Source organism: Chelon labrosus (assembly GCF_963514085.1).
Source record: "Chelon labrosus genome assembly, chromosome: 19".
Taxonomy (NCBI): Eukaryota; Metazoa; Chordata; class Actinopteri; order Mugiliformes; family Mugilidae; genus Chelon; species Chelon labrosus.
Window position 1 is genome coordinate 3097830 of NC_140352.1, and position 22850 is coordinate 3120679.

Here is a 22850-nt window from a genome sequence, read left to right on the forward strand (position 1 = left end):
AAGGACTACAAAAATGGCTGCAGCTGTGGCCCTGGCCTGAGGCTGCCATGGTGACTCTGCTGGTTGCCATGACTACTCACAGACACAGGGGAGGAGAAGGAAGAAATTTTGATTTTTTGCCCTCTGACAGTCCTCGCATTTGGGCTCACTGAGGCAAAACCAAAGCTCACATCAGAAAAAAAAAACAGACAGTGATTGGCAGGAGAAGTTCCCGAACACACTGATGTAATTTTGGTGTCTCTGGAGTAAATATTGTGGAAACTGTGGCGAGTATAAGAAGAGGGTGGATTCAGCTTTCCTCGAAAATCAGCTTCATATTTTGAATGGGAGTTTATTGGCAGTTGGAGCGGGACACTCCTCACTCTGGGGCATGCCATTCAAATTCAGAAAATGTCTCGTCTTAGGCGAGCACATTGTATGAATCAGGACAAGTTCCTCTACAAAAGTGGAAAAAATCTAATGTCTACGATGTAAGATGTGCCCAGGAGCAGCGTGGAAAGAGAAAAATTTCAGTGAATTTCAGACAGCCTGTCTCACTCTAGCCTGTGAGGTCCCCCACTCTAGGCCGAACATTCCACGCAATACACACCCATTATAAACTCAGAAATTTCACATGATTGATCACAATGATTGACGAGTGACTGATCGAAAAGTATAAAAGATATCAAAAATCTGAATAGAACTTTTATAGAGGACAAATTTACCTACATTTTAAAGTTTAAATGAAGTCTGTAGGTGAAATTTTGCGGGAGGAGTTAGCTTTTGAAAATGCCCCTCAAAAGTGTCAGTTTTCTCGTTTTTTCGCAGTTTCCCATTCATTTCAATGGGACGATTTTCGCAGTTTTTCGCGAATAAATTCGCGAAAAATTCGTGGATTCCTTATAAAAGTAATAGCACACCGATCCCGATAAAGGCGCACGTTTTGATGTAATTTTTGTCGGTGTCGCCCCAAAATTGCGGGGCGAGTTTGAAATCGAAAAAAGGTACGGAAGATGAATAATATAGAAGAAACACGCAGAAGAACAATAGTGTCTCGTGGCTAACTAGACAATTCCCCTGCGGGAAATCGCGAGAGTGATGCAGTGGCCGCAGCAGTCTGCGATACCAGAGCCCGTTTACGGAGAGCCTTCCCACTCTCTATTAAGTCCCATTGTAACGAATTTTGGTTGCAGTTCCACCAGATTTCCACTGGGGGCGATCGCCATGAGTGCAACATGAATGGGACTCTATGGAGCTAAACGGCTAAATGTGTCTCTTTCACCCGATTGTCGTTGAGAAATCTCAGATTTGATTGTAGGTTTTGCAAGTTCAACATGGGTTATAGGTCAAAAGTTGAATGAACGAGAACTTATGTCCTTTCGTTTTCTTACAGGTTGAGTTGTTGTTGCCCATAACACGCTAGCATTGTGCTAATGAACGCTGATTGGTCAGTGAAGGACTGATTACGACCAGATCCCGCTTGACGGCATCGTGGCATCCGAAGCGGGACCAGAATGTTAAGACGGACTTTTTCGCCCAAGTTTTTTTTTTTTCGGCCCGGTCTTTTAAAACAACGAAACAGAAACTCTTCTAGCACGATTATTTACCCGTGTCAGCTGTGTTGTCCATGCCTCGAGAGAAAAGAAAGTGCAGAGCGCGAAAGCACCAAAGCAGTGACTGAAGGATTGCCGTAAAGCAGTGTAGCGACTTCGCAAATCCAAATAGTCGCTGAGAGACAGAAGATGGGCCCTATTGTCTGACGCGCTACAAAAACTCCACTGAGACGTCGAAACTACGTTTAACCATTTATTAACAAAAAAAAGATAATCAACTCATGATAACGTGCTCTAAAATATATCCAAAAAATAGTCACAGTGATCAAAGAAAATAGCGGTCAACAAAAATACGGCGACCCACCCGCTCTCTCTCTCTCTCTAACCAAAAATCAACAGGTGAATATCAACTAATATACCCGCCCATAAACATGTGACTCGCTATTTCCCCAACAAATATAGTGACATAAACGATATCCTAATAAACACAAAACCCAAACAATATCCCTTAATCTTACTGCTAATAGACATATAAAATGCATTTATGGCTCCTACATACCAGCCCCTAATTATTAGGTCATCACACATAATAATTACACACATTCATATTAATAGGAGACATGATCCACTAATAGTTTCAAATCCATTCAAAGTCCATAATTTGTCTTCTTTCTTCATGAGCTGATAAACCCAAATGTCTTTGACAGTCAGAGTCCCTTTTAGTCGTCATTCTGTGGCATGTATGTCAGTCAAACAAAAAAAATCAAAACTGTCAGTGTGTAACAGCCGCTGCTCCTCCAGCTTCAGCTTCCTGCAGTAGGCAGATCTTTGTTATTGGTCGGTTGATGCAGGTGCTCTTTGTTTTAATCTGCACCTGACGCACAAATCCTCTTCTGTCTGGAAATGTTTGTAGAACTCTCCCCATGATCCAGGAATTCCGAGGTGCTGTGTTGTCCATTACAAGCACAATATCCCCTGGGATAATATTCCGCTTCACTCCAGACCATCGCTGACGTTCCTGCAGCTGAGGCAAGTATTCCTTAACCCATCTTTTCCAGAATAACTCTGACATGTATTGTACCTGCTTCCATCGTCGTCGAGCATACACATCAGCCTTCTGACAGTCTCCTGGTGGTAAAGATGGCACAGTTTTCAACAGCAGGAGGTGGTTTGGCGTTAGTGCTTCTAGGTCATTAATATCTGTGGAAGCTTTAGTAATTGGCCGGCTGTTGATGATGGATTCCACTTCACAAAGAACAGTATGAAGACCCTCTTCATCCAGATTTTGAACATTCAAAGTGGAATTCAAGACTTTCCGCACAGATCTGATTAATCTCTCCCAAGGTCCTCCATGATGTGAGCCAGCTGGAGGGTTGAAACTCCATTTGATTCCCTTTTGACGAAGTACATCATTTATCTGTGACTGATTCCACTGCTCAATGGCTGTTCTCAACTCACGCTCCGCTCCTACAAAGTTTGTCCCATTATCAGAGCGCAGTTCCAGGACTTGACCGCGTCTTGCTATAAAGCGTCTGAGCGCATTTATGAAAGAGTCAGTGTCCAGTGAAGGTGCCACCTCGATGTGAATTGCACGTATGGCCAGGCAGGTAAAAATTACACCATACCTCTTCACTACACTCCTTCTGCTCTTGACTTCAAATGGTCCAAAGTAATCCACTCCTACTCGAGTAAATGGGGGTTCATCAGGAGTAACTCTTTCAACAGGCAAGTCTGCCATCTGCTGGTACACCGGCCGAGCATTCAGTCTTCGACAGACAACACACTTGGACAAAACTCTCCTTATGGCTGTGCTGGCACCAATGATCCAGTACCTCTCCCTCAGTTTGGATAACATGTGGTTACGACCACCGTGCCCCACTTCACGATGAATGTGCCTTAAAAGAATGTCTGAGATATGGAAATCATTTGCCAGTATTAAGGGATGTTTAGCCTCCATCGGCATAGCTGACCTGCTCAGTCGACCACCAACTCTCAGAACACCGTCTTCCACCAGTGGGCAGAGTTTATAGATGTGGCTGCAACCTTTCACAGATTTGCCACTTTGTAGCCTGGAGAGCTCCTCTGGAAACCTCTTTCTTTGACAGAACCTGACTATTTCCAGCTCAGCCTTCTCCAGCTCCTCCACTGACAGACAACTTGAATCTGTCTTTCCTTTAAGAGTGTCCATATCCTTCTCCAATGAACATCTTTCCTGCAGACCAGACTGTGTCAAATCCATCCTTAACTTTCTCCTCTTCTGGTAACGAGCCAAGAGCCACCTTTTAAATCTCAAGATCCAAGCAACAGATTTCCTCAAATCAGTCCAAGATGAGAAATAATTGATTATGTGACTCACAGCATCAAACTCCTCTGCAACTTGTACAACATTCACTGCCACAGCTTTCTTGACTTCTGGGTCTTCCACTGGAAGTTGATGAACATCATCAGGATTAACAGGCCACACACTCTCAGGTTCAGTGAGAAACTGGGGACCTGACACCCATGTCACATTTTTTAGAAATGCATCCACTTTCAACCCTCTGGAGGCCACATCAGCTGGATTGCGTGCAGTGTCTACATACCTCCATTGAGAAAACTGTGAAACTTTGAGAATTTCTGATACTCGGTTGGCAACAAAAACTTTGAACCTGGAGGTCTCATTCCTAATGTATTTGAGTACAGATGCACTGTCTGTCCAAAACACAGACTCCTGAAGATCCATGTGCAATTCTCTCCTCCACAAGACATCAATGCGACTTGCCATGGTGGCAGCGATGAGCTCCATTCGAGGGATCGTAACAGACTTAAGTGGAGCCACCCTAGCCTTCCCCATGACAAAAGCACTGTGTACTTGCGAGTGTGCGTTGTGAGACAGCAGGTAACTCACTACCCCGTATCCATCTTCACTTGCATCACAGAAATGGTGCAGCTGTGCCCTTGTTGTTTCTCCAAAATCTGAGGGCTTCAGACATCTCATGACTTTAAAGTCCTCCAAGTGACACAGTTCCTGCAGCCAACTCATCCACTTTTCAGCCACTGAATCAGGTATGATGTCATCCCAGCCAAGTGCTCTCCTGCATAGATCCCTTAGTATTTTCTTAGCTGTCAACACAACAGGGCTCAGGATTCCAAGAGGATCATAAATGGAGCTAACAGTTGAGAGAATTCCTCTCCTGGTGAGTGGTCGGTCCTTGATCACAATCTTGAATTTGAAGGCGTCTGTCTGAATGCACCATTCCACACCAAGCACTCTCTCCACAGATAGCTGACCTTGATCCATATCCAACCTTTTCATATCCTTGCCTCTGTGATGTTCAGGTATCGCAGCCATGACCTCATGTCTGTTGCTTATCCATTTTGTAAGATGGAAACCACCTTTTGCACAGATGGAGACAAGGTCACGGTAGAGAGATACTGCCTTTTCCTCAGAAGTCACTGACACCAAACAATCATCAACATAGAAGCAATGAAGAACTATGTCCACCACCTCTTGACTGAACTGTCCTTGGTTATCTTGTGCACATTTCCTAAGAGCAAAATTGGCACAGCTGGGAGAAGAAGTTGCCCCAAAGACATGCACCATCATCCTGAAGTCAGTGAGGTCTTGATTTAAATCACCATTTGGCCACCAGAGAAATCTCAACAGATCTGCATCCACTGCTGGGACTCTAACCTGGTGGAACATGGATTCAACATCTGCCATGATCACCACTGGTTCCTTCCTGAATCGGGTCACCACTCCAATTAATAAACTGGTTAGATCAGGTCCTTGTAGAAGCTGAGCATTTAGTGATGTTCCTTTGAAACTTGCTCCACAATCAAAGACAACTCTGATCTTCCTTTTTGTCGGATGGTAAACACCATGGTGTGGGATATACCAGATTTTGCCGTCACAGCGTTCCAACTCCTCTTCAGGCACCCTTTCTGCATATCCTTTGGTGACCAGATCATTCATGAAGGCAACATATTCTGAATGGAATGCTGAGTCTCTCTGCAGCCTCCTCTTTAGGTATGAAGCACGCTGCTCAACAATTTTCCTGTTATTTGGCATGCTGAGTTCCATGTTCCTCAATGGTAAACCAATCTGGTAATGACCATTCACATGCTTTGCTGAGTTTGTGACCAATTCAATAAACTTTTGATCCTCTCTTGACATTCCAGATTGTTCATCCACACTGCTTTCAGGGAAATCTGTTTTGAACTGCTGCTGCCAAAGTTCCTCCAACTTCACAACTGAGACTCTGTTTACTGAGAACTCTGTTTGCTCACGATCCAGTGCCTCATCACTTTCTACTTTTAGAGGTCCATTCACTGTCCAGCCCAGCATTGTCCTGATTGCATAAGGTCCACCATTTACACTGGAAATGACCTCCAATGGTTCCAATGCCTTTGGAACATTTGTCCCAATCAGCAGCTCAATATCTGCATCGATCTCAGGCAGATGCACAGATCTTAAATGAGCCCATCCCTGAAGATCCCTTTCTCTTGGAATATTCCTCCTGTGGACAGGCATACGCTCCTGAGTGTAAGTCTTAGGCAGTTCACAAAAGTTGTCACCTTCTAAACCAGCAACCTCCAGTCCTGAAACAACGTGGCTTCTCACGACTTTCTCTTGGCCCATGGTCCTTAAGAGAATGTGTGATCTCTTTCCTGTGAGGCCTAGTTTGCACATCAGTGCCTCTGTGCAGAAAACTGCTGTACTTCCTTGATCCAGAAAAGCGTATGTGGTAATGATCGAGCTGCCTTTCTTGGACTTAATTTGCACTGGCACAATGGGGAGTTTACAATCATTATCACCAGCCCCGGTGAGGCCACTCGACACCAAGGTACTGTCTACTGCCACCTCTGATTTTATTTTTGATTGACTGGAGTCATTTTCCTTTTGAGGAATGTGAAGTATGCTTGGATGTTGGAGTCCACATTTTACACAGGAAATCCGTTTTCTGCAATCTTTGCTGATGTGTCCAATACACAAACAGCCGAAACAGACACCCTTGTCTCTTAAGAAGCCTATCTTCTCTTTGTGGGTTCTTTTCTCCAACTGGGGGCACGAATCCAATGTGTGACCTCCTCCACAGCAAAGACATGTCCTCCTGACTGTTTGCTCCTTTCCTTTATTCCCTGGTTGACTTTTATTCTCCACAGAAGCCACAGTGGTGGCAAAGCTTGTTCCTTTGGCTCCAGAACGAGGTTGTGGTTTGAACTTGTTTATGCCTTTATTAATTGTCACTGGGGGAGCATCCTGTATGTTCCCAAAAACTGGATCAGTTAAGATTCTCACTTGTCTCTCAATAAAATTGGTGATGTCACGGAATGTAGCTCTCTGATTGCGTTTCTCCTGCAGTTCACAGGCTACAGTTCTCCATTTGTCTCTGAATTTATAAGGCAATTTCCTTATAATGGTGAGCATGTTAGCAGGCAGATCAAGCTCATGCAAATATTCAACTCCTTCCATGGCATTAGAACAGCCTCGGAGGAAAAGGCTGTAGTCCTGGAGAGCTTTTATGTCTTCAGTTTTAATAGGATGCCATGAAAGAGCCCTTTCCATATATGCAGAGGCTACTTTCTGTGCGTTTCCAAAGTGCTCACATAACAGAGCTTTGGCTTTGACATAGCCCCTTACTGGGTCTAAGTGTTGGCAGCTTCTCACCAGTTCCTTAGGGTGCCCCCTAGTGAACTGTTCCAGGTAGTAGAGTCTGTCACTGCTGTTCTCTGTGTTTCTTTCCACACCATTCTCAAACGCTTTGATAAATGCATGATATTTTAATGGGTCCCCATCAAAAACTTGAATTTCTCTCTTTGGTAATGATGAGAGGGATTGCTGTTGAATTAAGAGTGTTGTTATTTCATTTTGCTTTCTCATCATTCCCAGCATATTGTTTTGATTGTCATTTGTTGACCCAAATCTTGCATTCAAGGTGTATCCATATTGAGTTTGTGTATCATCGTTTGCATTATGATTCACTGAATGATGTTTGGATTCATGAACTGACACAGGCTCATAGTGAGAGTAGAGAGGTGCAGTTTTCCCTTCAGGCCTCATTCCTGGATGCAAGCAGTCATGTGTCGTTTCCCTTTGTTTCACTGACATTTGTGGAATGTATGAATTTGCATTAGCACTGAGAGCTTTTGGTTTTGATTTTTCCTTTTCCAAATATGAATTCATTCCGTCTGAACATCTTGTGGAACCTTTTCCACTAAGACTGCTGTGAGACCTTAACACATTTAATTTTGCCATATGTGCTGCAATGTCTTCATCCATTTGAAGCTGCTCCTTTTTCCTTTTCAGATGTTCCTCCTGTTCCTGAAGTTCGTGTTTGTCCTTTAACAGTTGCTGTCTTGCCATTAATGCTGCCAAGTCAGCCTCAGCTTTCAGACGTGCAGAAGAGGCAGTAGAAACAACAGATTTTCTTCCAGAATTTTTGCTTCCCACATTTGACACACTGTCATTCGGTGTTATGTCATCTTGCATGTCCTTTGCACTGAGTATTGACACAGTTGGAACTTGAGGTTCTTTCTCTGTTGGACATTGATGCACTTCCTCATTAACTGCATCCATATCAGACTGAAGTGGGTTGAGGATGTTATGCTGTTCTGATGCCCTTGATTCACTCAGCCACTTAATAACATTCTCCTTAAATGTGTTGCTGTATTTCATAATACTGGAAAACCATTCATTTTGTCTGTTTTGTTCATCCTCCATGAGCAAAGGAATCAAACATTCATGTGACACAACAGCATTTTCACAAAGTTGTTTTAAATTTTCAAAGTGAGACTGAACATGGGAAACATTTTCCTTTGTTTTCATAAGAGATTTCATTTCTGGTATGAGTGCTTTCATTTTATTCACAGTGATTTTACGTTCATGTTGAAGCTTTTCGATTTTATTTGCCCAGGCCTTGGCTGTGAGTTTGCTTTGTCTTTTTCCACACTCCATTTCAATAGGATTTAATTCACTCATTTTCCTTGATTTGCTTTTGATCGTTTCTCAGCTTATGCATTTAAAACGTTTCCATTCCAAAAACATGCGACACCAGCATAGATCGACACATTTCCTCTTGTTTTCCATCAATATATTGATCGTGCATTTGAAACACATCCTCAGACAAAAGCAAAACTTATCCAACACATATCATCCACATATTGCACATAGCAGCGGAGCGACATCAACTTCAGAGACAGAGCAGATTCAAATTTGCGACATAGAGATCGGAATATATTGCGCCGAAGAATCCAATCCTCCATGAACCAGACAATTGTTCCCAATGAACAAACGGCAGTCAATATACAACCCGCAATCCTTCTTTTGATGCGTCTTTCAGGTTACATCCACAGGTGAGTTTACCTGGTTGTAGTGGTTCCTTTAACATTGGCCTTAAACAGCGCCTACCTCCACACTTTGTCTCCTATGTCTGTAATTCATCCTCTTCCTCTTTTCGTCCTCTTGATTTCTGCTCCGTTGCTTCGTCAGATGTTTTATGATTGTGATTAATGCCTTGTTTTTGTTGACAAAAATGTAGCGACTTCGCAAATCCAAATAGTCGCTGAGAGACAGAAGATGGGCCCTATTGTCTGACGCGCTACAAAAACTCCACTGAGACGTCGAAACTACGTTTAACCATTTATTAACAAAAAAAAGATAATCAACTCATGATAACGTGCTCTAAAATATATCCAAAAAATAGTCACAGTGATCAAAGAAAATAGCGGTCAACAAAAATACGGCGACCCACCCGCTCTCTCTCTCTCTCTAACCAAAAATCAACAGGTGAATATCAACTAATATACCCGCCCATAAACATGTGACTCGCTATTTCCCCAACAAATATAGTGACATAAACGATATCCTAATAAACACAAAACCCAAACAATATCCCTTAATCTTACTGCTAATAGACATATAAAATGCATTTATGGCTCCTACAAGCAGTATCTGGTCGTACGATGTGTATGACGTCATTGACATTTTAAAATACTTTTTAAAGCAAAATAAGTGACTCTAAAAAATCAAACACCCAGCAGTGTGTAATTTCTTTGCATCGCCTTTCAAATTCAATATTCAAATTACTGCACAAAAAATTATATCCTGAGAAAAGTGGATTTTGAGGGGTACTGCTCCATAGACCGCCATTCATTCTGCACTCGTCCTGAGAGCGCCCTCATATGGAATCAGAGTGGAACTGCAACAGTTCAGAACCCGGAAGTTCAGTGAGAGTGGAACTTCTCCCCATATTAGACGTTCTCTGGCGATACCATGCTATATTGCTGCGACAGTACGATGCTACGATGCTATGATGATGCTACTATGCCAAGATGCTACTACAATGCTATGATGCTAAGATACTAAGATGCTATGATACTAAGATGCTACAAAGCTAAGATACTATGTTGCTACGATGCTAAGATGCTACAATGCAATTATACTAAGATGCTATGATGCTTTAATGATCACCTGTTCATATAGTCATAATATAATCCTGGTGAAAATATTTGCGACTTACGTTGCAAATAATTTCATGTTTGACTACAAAAAGTAATGGTCAGGTCAAGACAAGTGTGAAAGTATTCGCGACTTACGTCGCGAATGTCTTTACTAAGTAGCATGTCTTTACTACCATGAGCAGCAGCTATAACAAAAAGCACAACTCAAATAGTCATTTAAGGCCTGGTTCCTTCTGACTGGATGGGTGTGAGTTTGATGTCATGCAGGGTACAACAAACCAAACAGGATGATGAGGATGCAGTAGGCCTGGCTGAGAGAGAGAGACACTGAGAAGGGTCGTCCTTTACGCCCTTCTACAAACTGAAGGGCAGGTACAGGCGGCAGACCCCTCCCAGCTCCACCTGAAAGCCAGCATCAAATAAGGAAGAGAGTGGGAGGGATCGTCACACCCCCACCAGGATTATATTATGACTATATGAACAGGTGAATTATTATGATTAACGATCAATTATTACAATTTGCTCGTTAATCATAATAATTTTAACAATAAAACTCATTACTCCTACCTGAGCAATAGTTTAACAGTTTACGGCACAGTCTTACAGTTAGAAAAACAATAATATTAAACTTAACACATCCAGGCTGTAACAAGGAATCAGCGATGAAGTGAAGACCTTCAAATTGTCCTGCGAGTCCAGCTCTTTGTCTCATGTTGGACGTCACTGCAGTCTGTCTGGATCAGCTGGAGGAAAACTATAGGCAGACAAATAGACATGTCAAATAATGTTATGTAACATACTAAATATAACTCTTATGAGTGTTCAACAGCTCATTATTTATTTAATTAAAAACATATTATATTAAATTACTCCAATTATATATATACTGTCATTAATGTTGTTGCAAGCCATAAATGTTTCCTACTTTATGTGGTGGAATAATATATTTTTCAGTTTGACACAGTTTAATTTAAAAATATCTTCCCTTTAAATTGTAAAACTTCAACATTATTACTGTGATAAGCCCCCGGCTTGCAACGCGGCGAATTAGCCGGCGGCTAACCCCACTAGCCTCCGCGTTAGCTCACGGCTAACTGCCGCGGCTAATTCGTGTTTAACTCCCGCGGGTCCGCGGTTAAATCCCGGTTAGCTAGCGGTTAGCTAGCGGTTAGCTCGAGGCTAACTCCGCGGTTGAGTCCGCGGCGTTAAGGTAGCGGCTAGCTAGCTCCGTTAGCTCCGCTAGCTTGCTAACATACATGCGCTATGCTGGAAGGCTAGTCGTCGGCTAAATCACTGGGCGGCTAGTCGTTAGCGTCTGTTAGCAGTTGAGCTATTCACTGACCTAATAAGATGAAGGAAACGGGTCCGGGATGTTGTGTCAGGAGTTTCAGCAAAGCAGCCAGATATAATTTGTGTTTAAAATAAAGGAAAAGGTCATAATGTCAGGTTCTGGCCCCCTACAGTACTGCAGTAATGGTTTGGGGTTTTTTAATGTTTTGGCAGATCATGTTTTCCACTGAGAGCTCTTTTCCCGCCTCTCGTCCCCTGCAGCTGCGTGTGTGAACGTGTGTAAGCTGGTTGGGGTCTGGTTGTCATGGCTACCAGGGTCAACTGCTCCTGTTCGAATGTCAGTTGGAAGACGGGGAGAGAGAGAGAAAATGCTGAAAAATCGCCTCGAACAGGAAGGACTTGTGGCCAAACCGTATTTCCAATCATTGAACCGACTTAACTTTGGGCATCTTGAGGCTTTCCTGAACGTCTACATATGCAGTTTGTGGGTAAAATGAAGAAATGTGACCTATTAAAGCGATTCAAAGAAAGGTTACGTCTGCTTTCCTCCAGAAATTTCCCTGCCTTTTTAACATGGCAGTCTATGGAGCTGTGGGTGGGTGTTGCTGGCGCATCTTTGTGTCTGACGCCAAAACTATAAGACTTACAGCTTTAGCAGACGAATTTGAGTGAGAAGACACATTTTCCTACGTTTCTATGTATAAATTATGTCTGTCGTGTGAAATTTGTGGCCACGGGAGCAGTTTCTGTGCAGTTTTTTGACTAACTTTCTTCTCCCCTCCTCACTCTAGCTGATGATGTCATCCACTCTAGCACAAACATTCCGCGCAATACACACCCATTATAAACCCTGAAATTTGAGTAAAAACCTACACAACTCTGAGGCTTCATAGTTTAAAAACGGTAAAAGTTGTCGACAAGTGAAGTGAATCTCTGAAGAGAAGGCAAGAGTACCTACGTTTTAAAGTTTAAATGAAGTCTCTCGGTTAAAGTATGCCAGAGCAGTTCATTGTTGAAAATGTCTGTTGAAATATTTTTTTTTTCGGGCTTCTCCATTCATTTCAATTGGGAAATTTGTCGCAGTTTTTTCGCGACTACGTCGCGAAAAAATCTTGTTTGAAAGAACTGTATAGAAGCACACCGAGTCCGATCGAGACGCACGTTTTGACGTATTTTGTGTCTGTGTGCGACGAACGGTATTTGAGTTGAAAGGTTTCGAAAATCGGCCGTAGGAAAAAGTTTAATAATAATAATAACTAGACAATTCCCCTGCGGGAAATCGCGAGAGTGATGCAGTGGCCGCAGCAGTCTGCGATACCATGCTATATTGCTGCGACAGTACGATGCTACGATGCTATGATGATGCTACTATGCCAAGATGCTACTACAATGCTATGATGCTAAGATACTAAGATGCTATGATACTAAGATGCTACAAAGCTAAGATACTATGTTGCTACGATGCTAAGATGCTACAATGCAATTATACTAAGATGCTATGATGCTTTAATGATCACCTGTTCATATAGTCATAATATAATCCTGGTGAAAATATTTGCGACTTACGTTGCAAATAATTTCATGTTTGACTACAAAAAGTAATGGTCAGGTCAAGACAGGTATGAAAGTATTCGCGACTTACGTCGCAAATGTCTTTACTAAGTAGCATGTCTTTACTACCATGAGCAGCAGCTATAACAAAAAGCACAACTCAAATAGTCATTTAAGGCCTGGTTCCTTCTGACTGGATGGGTGTGAGTTTGATGTCATGCAGGGTACAACAAACCAAACAGGATGAGGAGGATGCAGTAGGCCTGGCTGAGAGAGCGAGACACTGAGAAGGGTCGTCCTTTATGCTTCGCCTTCTACAAACTGAAGGGCAGGTACAGGCAGCAGACCCCTCCCAGCTCCACCTGAAAGCCAGCATCAAATAAGGAAGAGAGTGGGAGGGATCGTCACACCCCCACCTTTAAGAGGGCTGTCCTCACTAGGATCCCCAGACAAAGAACGAGCAAATCGTAATAATTGATCGTTAATCATAATAATTTTAACAATAAAACTCATTACTCCTACCTGAGCAATAGTTTAACAGTTTACGACACAGTCTTACAGTTAGAAAAACGTCAATATTAAACTTAACACATCCAGGCTGTAACAAGGAATCAGCGATGAAGTGAAGACCTTCAAACTGTCCTGTTAGTCCAGCTCTTTGTCTCATGTTGGACATCACTGCAGTCTGTCTGGATCAGCTGGAGGAAAACTATACGCAGACAAATAGACATGTCAAATAATGTTATGTAACATACTGAATATAACTCTTATGAGTGTTCAACAGCTCATTATTTATTTAATTAAAAATATCATATTATATTAAATTACTCCAATTATTTATATATACTGTCATTAATGTTGTTACAAGCCATAAACGTTTCCTACTTTATGTGGTGGAATAATATATTTTTCAGTTTGACACAGTTTTAGTGGCTAACCCCACTAGCCTCCGCGTTAGCTCGCGGCTAACTCCCGCGGGTCCGCGGTTAAATCCCGGTTAGCTCGCGGTTAAGTCCCGGTTAGCTCGCGGTTAAATCCCGGTTAGCTTGCGGTTAGCTCGAGGCTAGCTCGCGGTTAGCTCGAGGCTAACTCCGCGGTTTAGTCCGCGGCGGTTAGCTAGCTGCTAGCTCCGCTAGCTCGCTAACATACATGAGCTATGCTGGAAGGCTAGCCTAAGGCTAAAACATTGGGCAGCTAGTAGTTAACTTCTATTAACAGTTCAGCTATGTTGGGCACAAACACTTAACATATAAATAATTCTAGAAACTCACTTACCTAATAAAGTGATAGCACCAACAGAGGAGGGAGGGAGAGAGAGAGGGAAGGAGGGAGAGGGAGAGAGAGAGCGAGAGGGAGGGGGGGGGGGGTCATGGAGTGTTCTGTCTCCCCATTGTAACAGTGTGAGAGTCCCTAATGTTTTGTCAGTCTGTGTCTGTAATGCTATAGTGGGAGGGGAGGTGGGGGGGTTGGAGTGGGGGGGTCATAGTGTCAGGTTCTGGCTCCCTACTATAGTCCTGTAATGGGTTTAGGGGGTCATAATGTTTTGGCAGTCTGTGTCTGTAATGCTTAAATGGAGTGGAGGGGGGGGTCATAGTGTCAGATTCTGGCTCCCTACTATAGTCCTGTAATGGGTTGAGGGGTCATAATGTTTTGGCAGTCCGTGTCTGTAATGCTATAGTGGGAGGGGGGGTGGGGGGGGGGGTGGAGTGGGGGGGTCATAATGTCAGGTTCTGGCCCCCTACAGTACTGCAGTAATGGTTTGAGGGGGCTTTAATGTTTTGGCAGACCCTGTTATCCACTGAGAACTCTTTTCCCGCCACTCGGGTTCTCCTACCTGAGCAATAGTTTAACAGTTTACGGCACAGTCTTACAGTTAGAAAAACGTCAATATTAAACTTAACACATCCAGGCTGTAACAAGGAATCAGCGATGAAGTGAAGACCTTCAAACTGTCCTGTTAGTCCAGCTCTTTGTCTCATGATGGACGTCACCGCAGTCTGTCTGGATCAGCTGGAGGAAAACTATACGCAGACAAATAGACATGTCAAATAATGTTATGTAACATACTGAATATAACTCTTATGAGTGTTCAACATCTCATTATTTATTTAATTAAAAATATCATATAATATTAAATTACTCCAATTATTTATATATACTGTCATTAATGTTGTTACAAGCCATAAACGTTTCCTACTTTATGTGGTGGAATAATATATTTTTCAGTTTGACACAGTTTTAGTGGCTAACCCCACTAGCCTCCGCGTTAGCTCGCGGCTAACTCCCGCGGCTAACTCGCGGTTAAGTCCCGCGGGTCCGCGGTTAAATCCCGGTTAGCTCGCGGTTAAGTCCCGGTTAGCTCGCGGTTAAATCCCGGTTAGCTTGCGGTTAGCTCGAGGCTAGCTCGCGGTTAGCTCGAGGCTAACTCCGCGGTTTAGTCCGCGGCGGTCAGCTAGCTGCTAGCTCCGCTAGCTCGCTAACATACATGAGCTATGCTGGAAGGCTAGCCTAAGGCTAAAACATTGGGCGGCGAGTAGTTAACTTCTATTAACAGTTCAGCTATGTTGGGCACAAACACTTAACATATAAATAATTCTAGAAACTCACTTACCTAATAAAGTGATAGCACCAACAGAGGAGGGAGGGAGAGAGAGAGGGAAGGAGGGAGAGGGAGAGAGAGAGCGAGGGGGGGGGGGGGGGTCATGGAGTGTTCTGTCTCCCCATTGTAACAGTCTGAGAGTCCCTAATGTTTTGTCAGTCTGTGTCTGTAATGCTATAGTGGGAGGGGAGGTGGGGGGGTTGGAGTGGGGGGGTCATAGTGTCAGGTTCTGGCTCCCTACTATAGTCCTGTAATGGGTTTAGGGGGTCATAATGTTTTGGCAGTCTATTACTGTAATGCTTAAATGGAGTGGAGGGAGGGGGGTCATAGTGTCAGATTCTGGCTCCCAACTATAGTCCTGTAATGGGTTAAGTGGTCATAATGTTTTGGCAGTCTGTGTCTGTAATGCTATAGTGGGAGGGGAGGTGGGGGGGTTGGAGTGGGGGGGTCTTAGTGTCAGGTTCTGGCTCCTTACTATAGTCCTGTAATGGGTTTAGGGGGTCATAATGTTTTGGCAGTCTGTGTCTGTAATGCTTAAATGGAGTGGGGGGGGGGGGGGGTCATAGTGTCAGATTCTGGCTCCCTACTATAGTCCTGTAATGGGTTGAGGGGTCATAATGTTTTGGCAGTCCGTGTCTGTAATGCTATAGTGGGAGGGGGGGTGGGGGGGGGGGTGGAGTGGGGGGGTCATAATGTCAGGTTCTGGCCCCCTACAGTACTGCAGTAATGGTTTGAGGGGGCTTTAATGTTTTGGCAGACCCTGTTATCCACTGAGAACTCTTTTCCCGCCACTCGGGTCTGGTTGTCATGGCTACCAGGGTCAACTGCTGCTCCTTCTCCTTTTCCCTCTCACCTCTGCCTGAGTCAGAGGGAAAGTGCAGACTAGGATTTGCCCTCCGAACAAATGCTTGTATCTCAAAAACTACAAGTGCTATCGAGAAAACAAACACATCGTGAGCGTCAGCCAAGGGTTTTCTACAATTTAGTGTTGTTGCCACGCGCGTACTGCCAAAATTGTGGCCGTAGTCGTTTTGGAAAGAAAGTATGCGACACGAAAAATCGTCGAGAAATCCCTCTCGATTTCCACATACACACACATGGGGAAAAATTCGAAAAGCTGTCGCCGCACTCCTCGCTCAGAGGAGCCTCCAGTCCAAACCGTACGTCCCACACATATTAAACCAACACCATCTTAAAGCCAACAAAAATCCCTACGTTTTTATGTATTTTTTATCTCTGTACCTCAAAAACTGTGGCCACCACGTGAGATTGAACCTTTTTTTTTCAGAATATCACCGAAACTCTGAAGCTAGAGTGACAGTTAGAGTGGGCCATAGAGCCCCATTATAAACGCTGATTTTTAATCTTTTTCCCCAAATTTCAACAAAACGTAAACTGCGACCCTGACCAAACCGTAAAAGGTATCGAAACGCCGTTTTCAGGAAGAGAAAGCTACACTTCCCGTGCCTCGTACAAACTTCCAAGCATTTTTCTACTACAAAGCATGGCCGAGTAATCGCTCGACAAAGCCAAGCTGGAAATTTTGGAATGTTGCCGCTTTTTTCGGGCTTCTCCATTCATTTCAATGGGAAATTTCTCGCGGTTTTTCGCGAATAAATTCGCGAAAAACTCACGAATCCCTTATAAAAGTAATAGCACGGGATTCGGGATCAAAACACACGTTTTGATATATCATGTGTTGGGGTCCTCTCGCTGGTTCGGGCCGCATTCTTCGGCGAAAAAGGGCGGAAAATGAATAATAACTAGAAAATTCCCGCAGGAAATTTTGAGAGTGCCGAGTGGGCTGTTGCCGGGGTTCTGTATTGAAAAAGCACACCTCAAATAGTAATTTTTAACATGTATATTTACACACATGAGCCACTAATTCTAGCATTAGCCACAAATGTTAACAATTAGCATGTCTTTACTACCACGAGCGGCTAGCACGCTAGCTACTCATGGCAGTAAAGCATTAACCACAAATGTTAGCAATTAGCATGTCTTTACATGCAGTCAAGCATTAGCCGCTAATGTTAGCAATTAGCATGTCTTTACTACCATGAGTAGCTAGCACGCTGGCTGCTCTTGGTAGTAAAGCATTAGCCACTAATGTTAGCAATTAGCATGTCTTTACTAAGTGGCATGTCTTTACTACCATGAGCAGCAGCTATAACAAAAAGCACAACTCAAATAGTCATTTAACAGGTTTATTTACACAATAATCAGGCAGTCCTCCTCAAAGCTCACCTCATGTTAACATTTAATCTAAAATCACGTTAAATGCACAATTTTATGAATATAATTAACAGTTAATTTAAAATCGCAATAAATATATTTTTATAATATAATAATTTAACATTTCATTTAAAAATGAAAAATACAGTTATGTTATGATTTAACACTTTAAAAAGCACCATTATATAAATATAATAATTAAACATTTAATTTAAAATCACATTAAATACACAATTTTATAAATATAATTATTTCACAGTTAATTTAAAATCACATTAAATACACAATTTTATAAATATAATAATTAAACAGTTAATTTAAAATCACATTAAATACACAATTTTATAAATTTAATTATTTAACAGTTAATTTAAAATCACATTAAATACACAATTTTATAAATATAATTATTTAACAGTTAATTTAAAATCACAATAAATACAAAATTGTATAATATAATCAACATTTCATTTAAAAATAAAAATACAGTTATGTTATGATTTAACACTTTAAAAAGCACTATTATATAAATATAATAATTAAACATTTAATTTGAAATCACATTAAATACACAATAGCAGAATCCCTCACTCAGGACTGCATGCTCATGTAACAGAGGAAAGACAGGCAGCAGGGCAGTGATGATCTTTGATGTTGTCTGCAAATACACAAAAAGAGACATCTGTAAGACAGACAGCTTTATGGCAGTGTGAACTGTGTCAAGTTAAACTCATCCAGGTACAGCACAGTCGAACATACTTGAAAACACATTGGTTAATGTCCCTTACTTGCCCTCTGCTCAGTTGTTGCTGTCTTCAGCTGAGGTTCTGTGGAGGTCTTCTTCTGGGACCTGCAGTCATCCTCTCTGTATTGCTATGGACAACACTGAGTTTCAAAATAAAATTTTTAAGATTTTTTAATCACACACACTTTTCAAAACAACTACCGTCATTAAAACATATTGGAAAGTGCTGCTCACTCATTGTCTGCCAGGTTGTTGCATCCTCAGTGGAGTCCTCTGGAAATCTACTGTGGTCCACGTCAGTTCCTCTGCCTGGATCCTGGAGCCTGGAGCTGTTTTTCCCAGATTTCAAAGATATTGATAAAAGATACTAGTCAGTTACATGTTTCACAGCATTGTGTAAATATTTGATCATCAACTTAAAAAAAAACAGTCAATTAAAATGATAAAATGCTCCTCCCTTACTTTCAATGGTCAAGAGATCCACTGCGGTCCTCTGGCGGTCTTCTTCCTGGACCTGTAGTTATCCTTCCTTGAAAGAAAAAGAGACTGTGTTGACATTGACTGTTTCACAATAAATTATAAAGAATGTCAACAGTTGAGAGTAATCCAGAACCTGAACTTATTCTGCTGCATTTACCTGGATCTCTCCCTTTGGGATTCAGCCTCCTCTCTGACACTGCTGTACCTACCTAGTCTGCATCCTCTGGTTTTCTCCAACTCTCCAGCTGCTGCAGCTGCCTGTCTCCTTCCTGTCTTTAGTACACTGGCACTGTCCTTCTCATCATTCTCTTTGTCTAAGATATTGCTGACCCCAAATAAATATTTAAAAAAAAACTTTGAATGAACATCATTATGACTAAACTATTTCCAGCCAACACGTTTCCAGCCGACAATTAAATAGATAGAAGATTTGTCTTTGACAGGCCTCAACATCACCTTTACACACACATACAAGACATGAAAAAGACCTAAACAAAGATAAAGATAGACAAACAGACTGGATTAGCAGCATGTGTTGGCTGGAGAGGCTATTAACCAGTCAAAATACAATAAACAGGACTGTGGTAACTGTAATACGTTTGGAGAACACCTGACTGCACACATTTATCAGGATGTGAAATATAAATGTGATCAATCAGAGTGTTCTTTTCAGTTGTGGATTCGGTGATTAACTGAGTGTAACCTCTGGACCGAAACAAATCATTAATGGTTTTCTTTCCTTTAGACAGGAGATCCTCATTAAAGTCTCCGCAAACAATGATTGGATGGTGATCTAATATGTCCAATGCGTCCAAGAGGCTTTTCATGTTGGGTACAAATTTGTCTAGTGGGAAATTTGGTGGTTTGTACACAGTGGCTATTAGTACTTTGACTGGAGCCTCGATTTTGACAACAAGAAACTCTAAATCAGTCACACCGTCCATGTACCTGCGAGGCTCTGCTTGAACATTGCCTCTGCAATACACTGCAACTCCACCTCCATCTTTTCTTGCCATGTCCACACAGGTGTTGTAAGACAGCTGTCTGCTGCGTGTGAACATGTTGTATCCCTCCAGATGGAAAGTTGGGGATACAGAGGACCCTGACAGGTGTGTCTCTGTGAGGCACAACACATCTGCATGTCTAAGCTCATGATGAACTTTCAGGTCCACAATGTGAGATGGAAGTCCTTGTGTGTTGTGGTGGATGACTGTTAGAGTCTCTGGAGGCAGGTCTATTGATTTTAAGAGAGTCAACAGGGGCCTGGCACTCTGGAAGGATGCATGATTCATATTTTCCAGAGCTGTCATGATTGCGGGGTCAGCATATATCTTTTTTTCCTCAAAGTCTGTGATGGTGAGACCTTGAAGTGAAGTTGTGCGGCTCAGAGCAACGTATGCCATTCCTGGTTCAAACACACGTTTGAGGCACACAACCGCTGACGTCATGGTCATGCCTTGCACTTTGTGGGCTGTACATGCAAAGGCCAACTTGATGGGAAACTGGCGTCGCACAACTCCTTTCTTGCAGCTCAAGTTCTCCTCAGATCTCTCAATGTAGACCAAGTCATCTGAGGGACCCAGGAGCTTTCTGCGGAATCTCTGTCCTGCTGTAGGATTGTCCAGCTGCAGTCCAATCAGCTTCGCATATGGCAGTCCACCTTCACTCATCACAATGTGTGAGATTGTTCCAAATGTGCCATTAACAATCCCATCCTCCACGTCGAGATTCCTGATCAACATAACACGTACTCCTTGAGCAGCCATTATGTTGTCAGGCAAGTCTCTTTTGCTTCCCTGGATTTTTTTGGGCATGATCATCATGCAGCCAGATCTGGGGTCTTTTCTGTAATTGTGAGCGTCAATGTTTACAAAATCCTTGTGGAGGGTGGCTACAGTTTGGGCATTGTGATGGTCGACTTCTTTGTTTGTAGCGTAGATGTGTAGCCTGTCAGCTGGACAATCCTGGACGCCTGCCACTGCCTGCATGAGCAACTGTCTGTCTTCGTCGCTCAGAGGATCTTGCTTTTGCTTCACTCTAAGGCGGTTCAGGAGTTCAGCAAAAGCTCGGTCGTCTTTCTGACGCATAATTTCTGTCAGATTGACCATTTCAAAGTGATCCCTCCACAGATCAAACTCAGTCTCCTCGTACACGCAGAGTGGCTTGGCTTTACCGAGGGGTGGCAGTTGGTAAAAGTCGCCCACAGCAAGAACAGAGATCCCTCCAAATGGTTTCCTGTTTCCTTTTATCTGCTGAAACCTCCAGTGAATGTAGGCAAACAGCTCTTTGGAAACCATTGAGATTTCATCAATGATGAGAATCTCGGCGTACGACAGTGACGCTCTGACCTCATCCAGTGCATTTCCAAGGCCCTGATATGGTGGCTTCAAGGACCTTGGGAGCTTCAACATGGAGTGCAACGTTTTGCCTGAGATGTTGAATGCCGCCGTGCCGGTGAACGCACTCAGCAGCACTGCAGGCTGGGACATGTCGGCTTGGTCCCGGAATCTGGGGAGCTCACGCAGAATCCTTGTTGCCTCCTGATAAATGCACTTGATGACGTGTGATTTGCCACAGCCAGCTCCTCCCGACAGAAAATAATAAAACGGTTCTGGGTCGTGGCCCCAGACACGTTTTAAGCACCACTCACGCACACTGTAGAAAATCGATGCCTGCATTTCATTCAGACTTTGATACATTTTTCTCACAAAGTCTGGACTCAACACAGGTGCATCTATTCTTGGCAAGACACCCCTCCTATCGTTGTTGACTTGATAGTCGGGGATGTCTTCGTCATCTTCATTCCCTGGCTCTAACAGTTCCCGCTCGGCAAGGCACTCCAACCGGTCCACTTCTACCTCGGGTGCAAAGGTGTTCCAAGCGTTAAGGGCTGGACCATACTGCTGATAATGTTGGAGCGCCTGGTCAATTTTTTTACCCTGACCTTCGTACCTGTTTTTGTTGCCGTCTACAATATATTGGACGTTCATACCCCTCTTTGAACCGCACTTGTAAAACTGCTCATAAGTGGGGTATCTTTCATCTCGGAGCTCGTCATCGGATCTGTGTGGCCAATAGAGTTTAAGCAACCTTCTGTAAAACTTCTCTGGTGTTTTCTCCTCTGAGAAGCGAGCAAATCTAATTATGGCTGGTTTCCCTGCAGTTCTCTTCTGAATAAAACCTGTGTCATTTTGGAGGGGAATGGCACTCTTACTTTCAATTTGCTGGCCGTAAACTACCCTGTACTCTGATGCAAACATAGCCATGCACATACCTTCAAAATCAATCGGTCTGTGCAAGTACTTTTCATGAAGCCCTGACATCCACACCTCCTCTGAATCTGGATGCATCTCCTTGAGTCTGCTAATGGGATGACTCATTTTCAGACCGTCCTCATCAGTCTGAAGGAACAAAACAGAACGGGAGCACTTCTTGAGAGGTAAGCTGCAGGTACGCGCCACAGCTTCTTGAGCGCTGACCTCTCTATGTTTAGCGTACGCCTGCATAATCTGCTTCATCTCATCGCGTTCATTAACTTTGGATTTTTTTACATCTTTGATGACTGAGTCGAGGAATTCAGTCATCTCGTGCTCTGGTTTGGATATATAGGACATCATGTACATGATGCAGCCATAATCGTCAATTACGTATTGGATGTCCATGTTGGCATTCCAGGCTCTCAGCAGGTCCTGATTGTAAGCATTGATCCAACATTGGTTTGGATCACGCTTCAGCATCACTGTGTAGCTGCTTGTCAGACGTGCAACATACTTCTGGTATTCCTCGTGTGTGAGGTTGCATTGTTGGAGCAGGTCTGACAAGCTGCTGAATGAAGCATCTGGATCCATGAGCAATTTCCTCAATGGATTAAGCTTTTCCTTGGCTTCCCTTTGCAACCTAGTGAGCTCCCGTTTCTGCTGCTTTAATTCAGAGGCTACATCCTGGCCATCATTGGAATTTACCTTGTTGCAGTCAA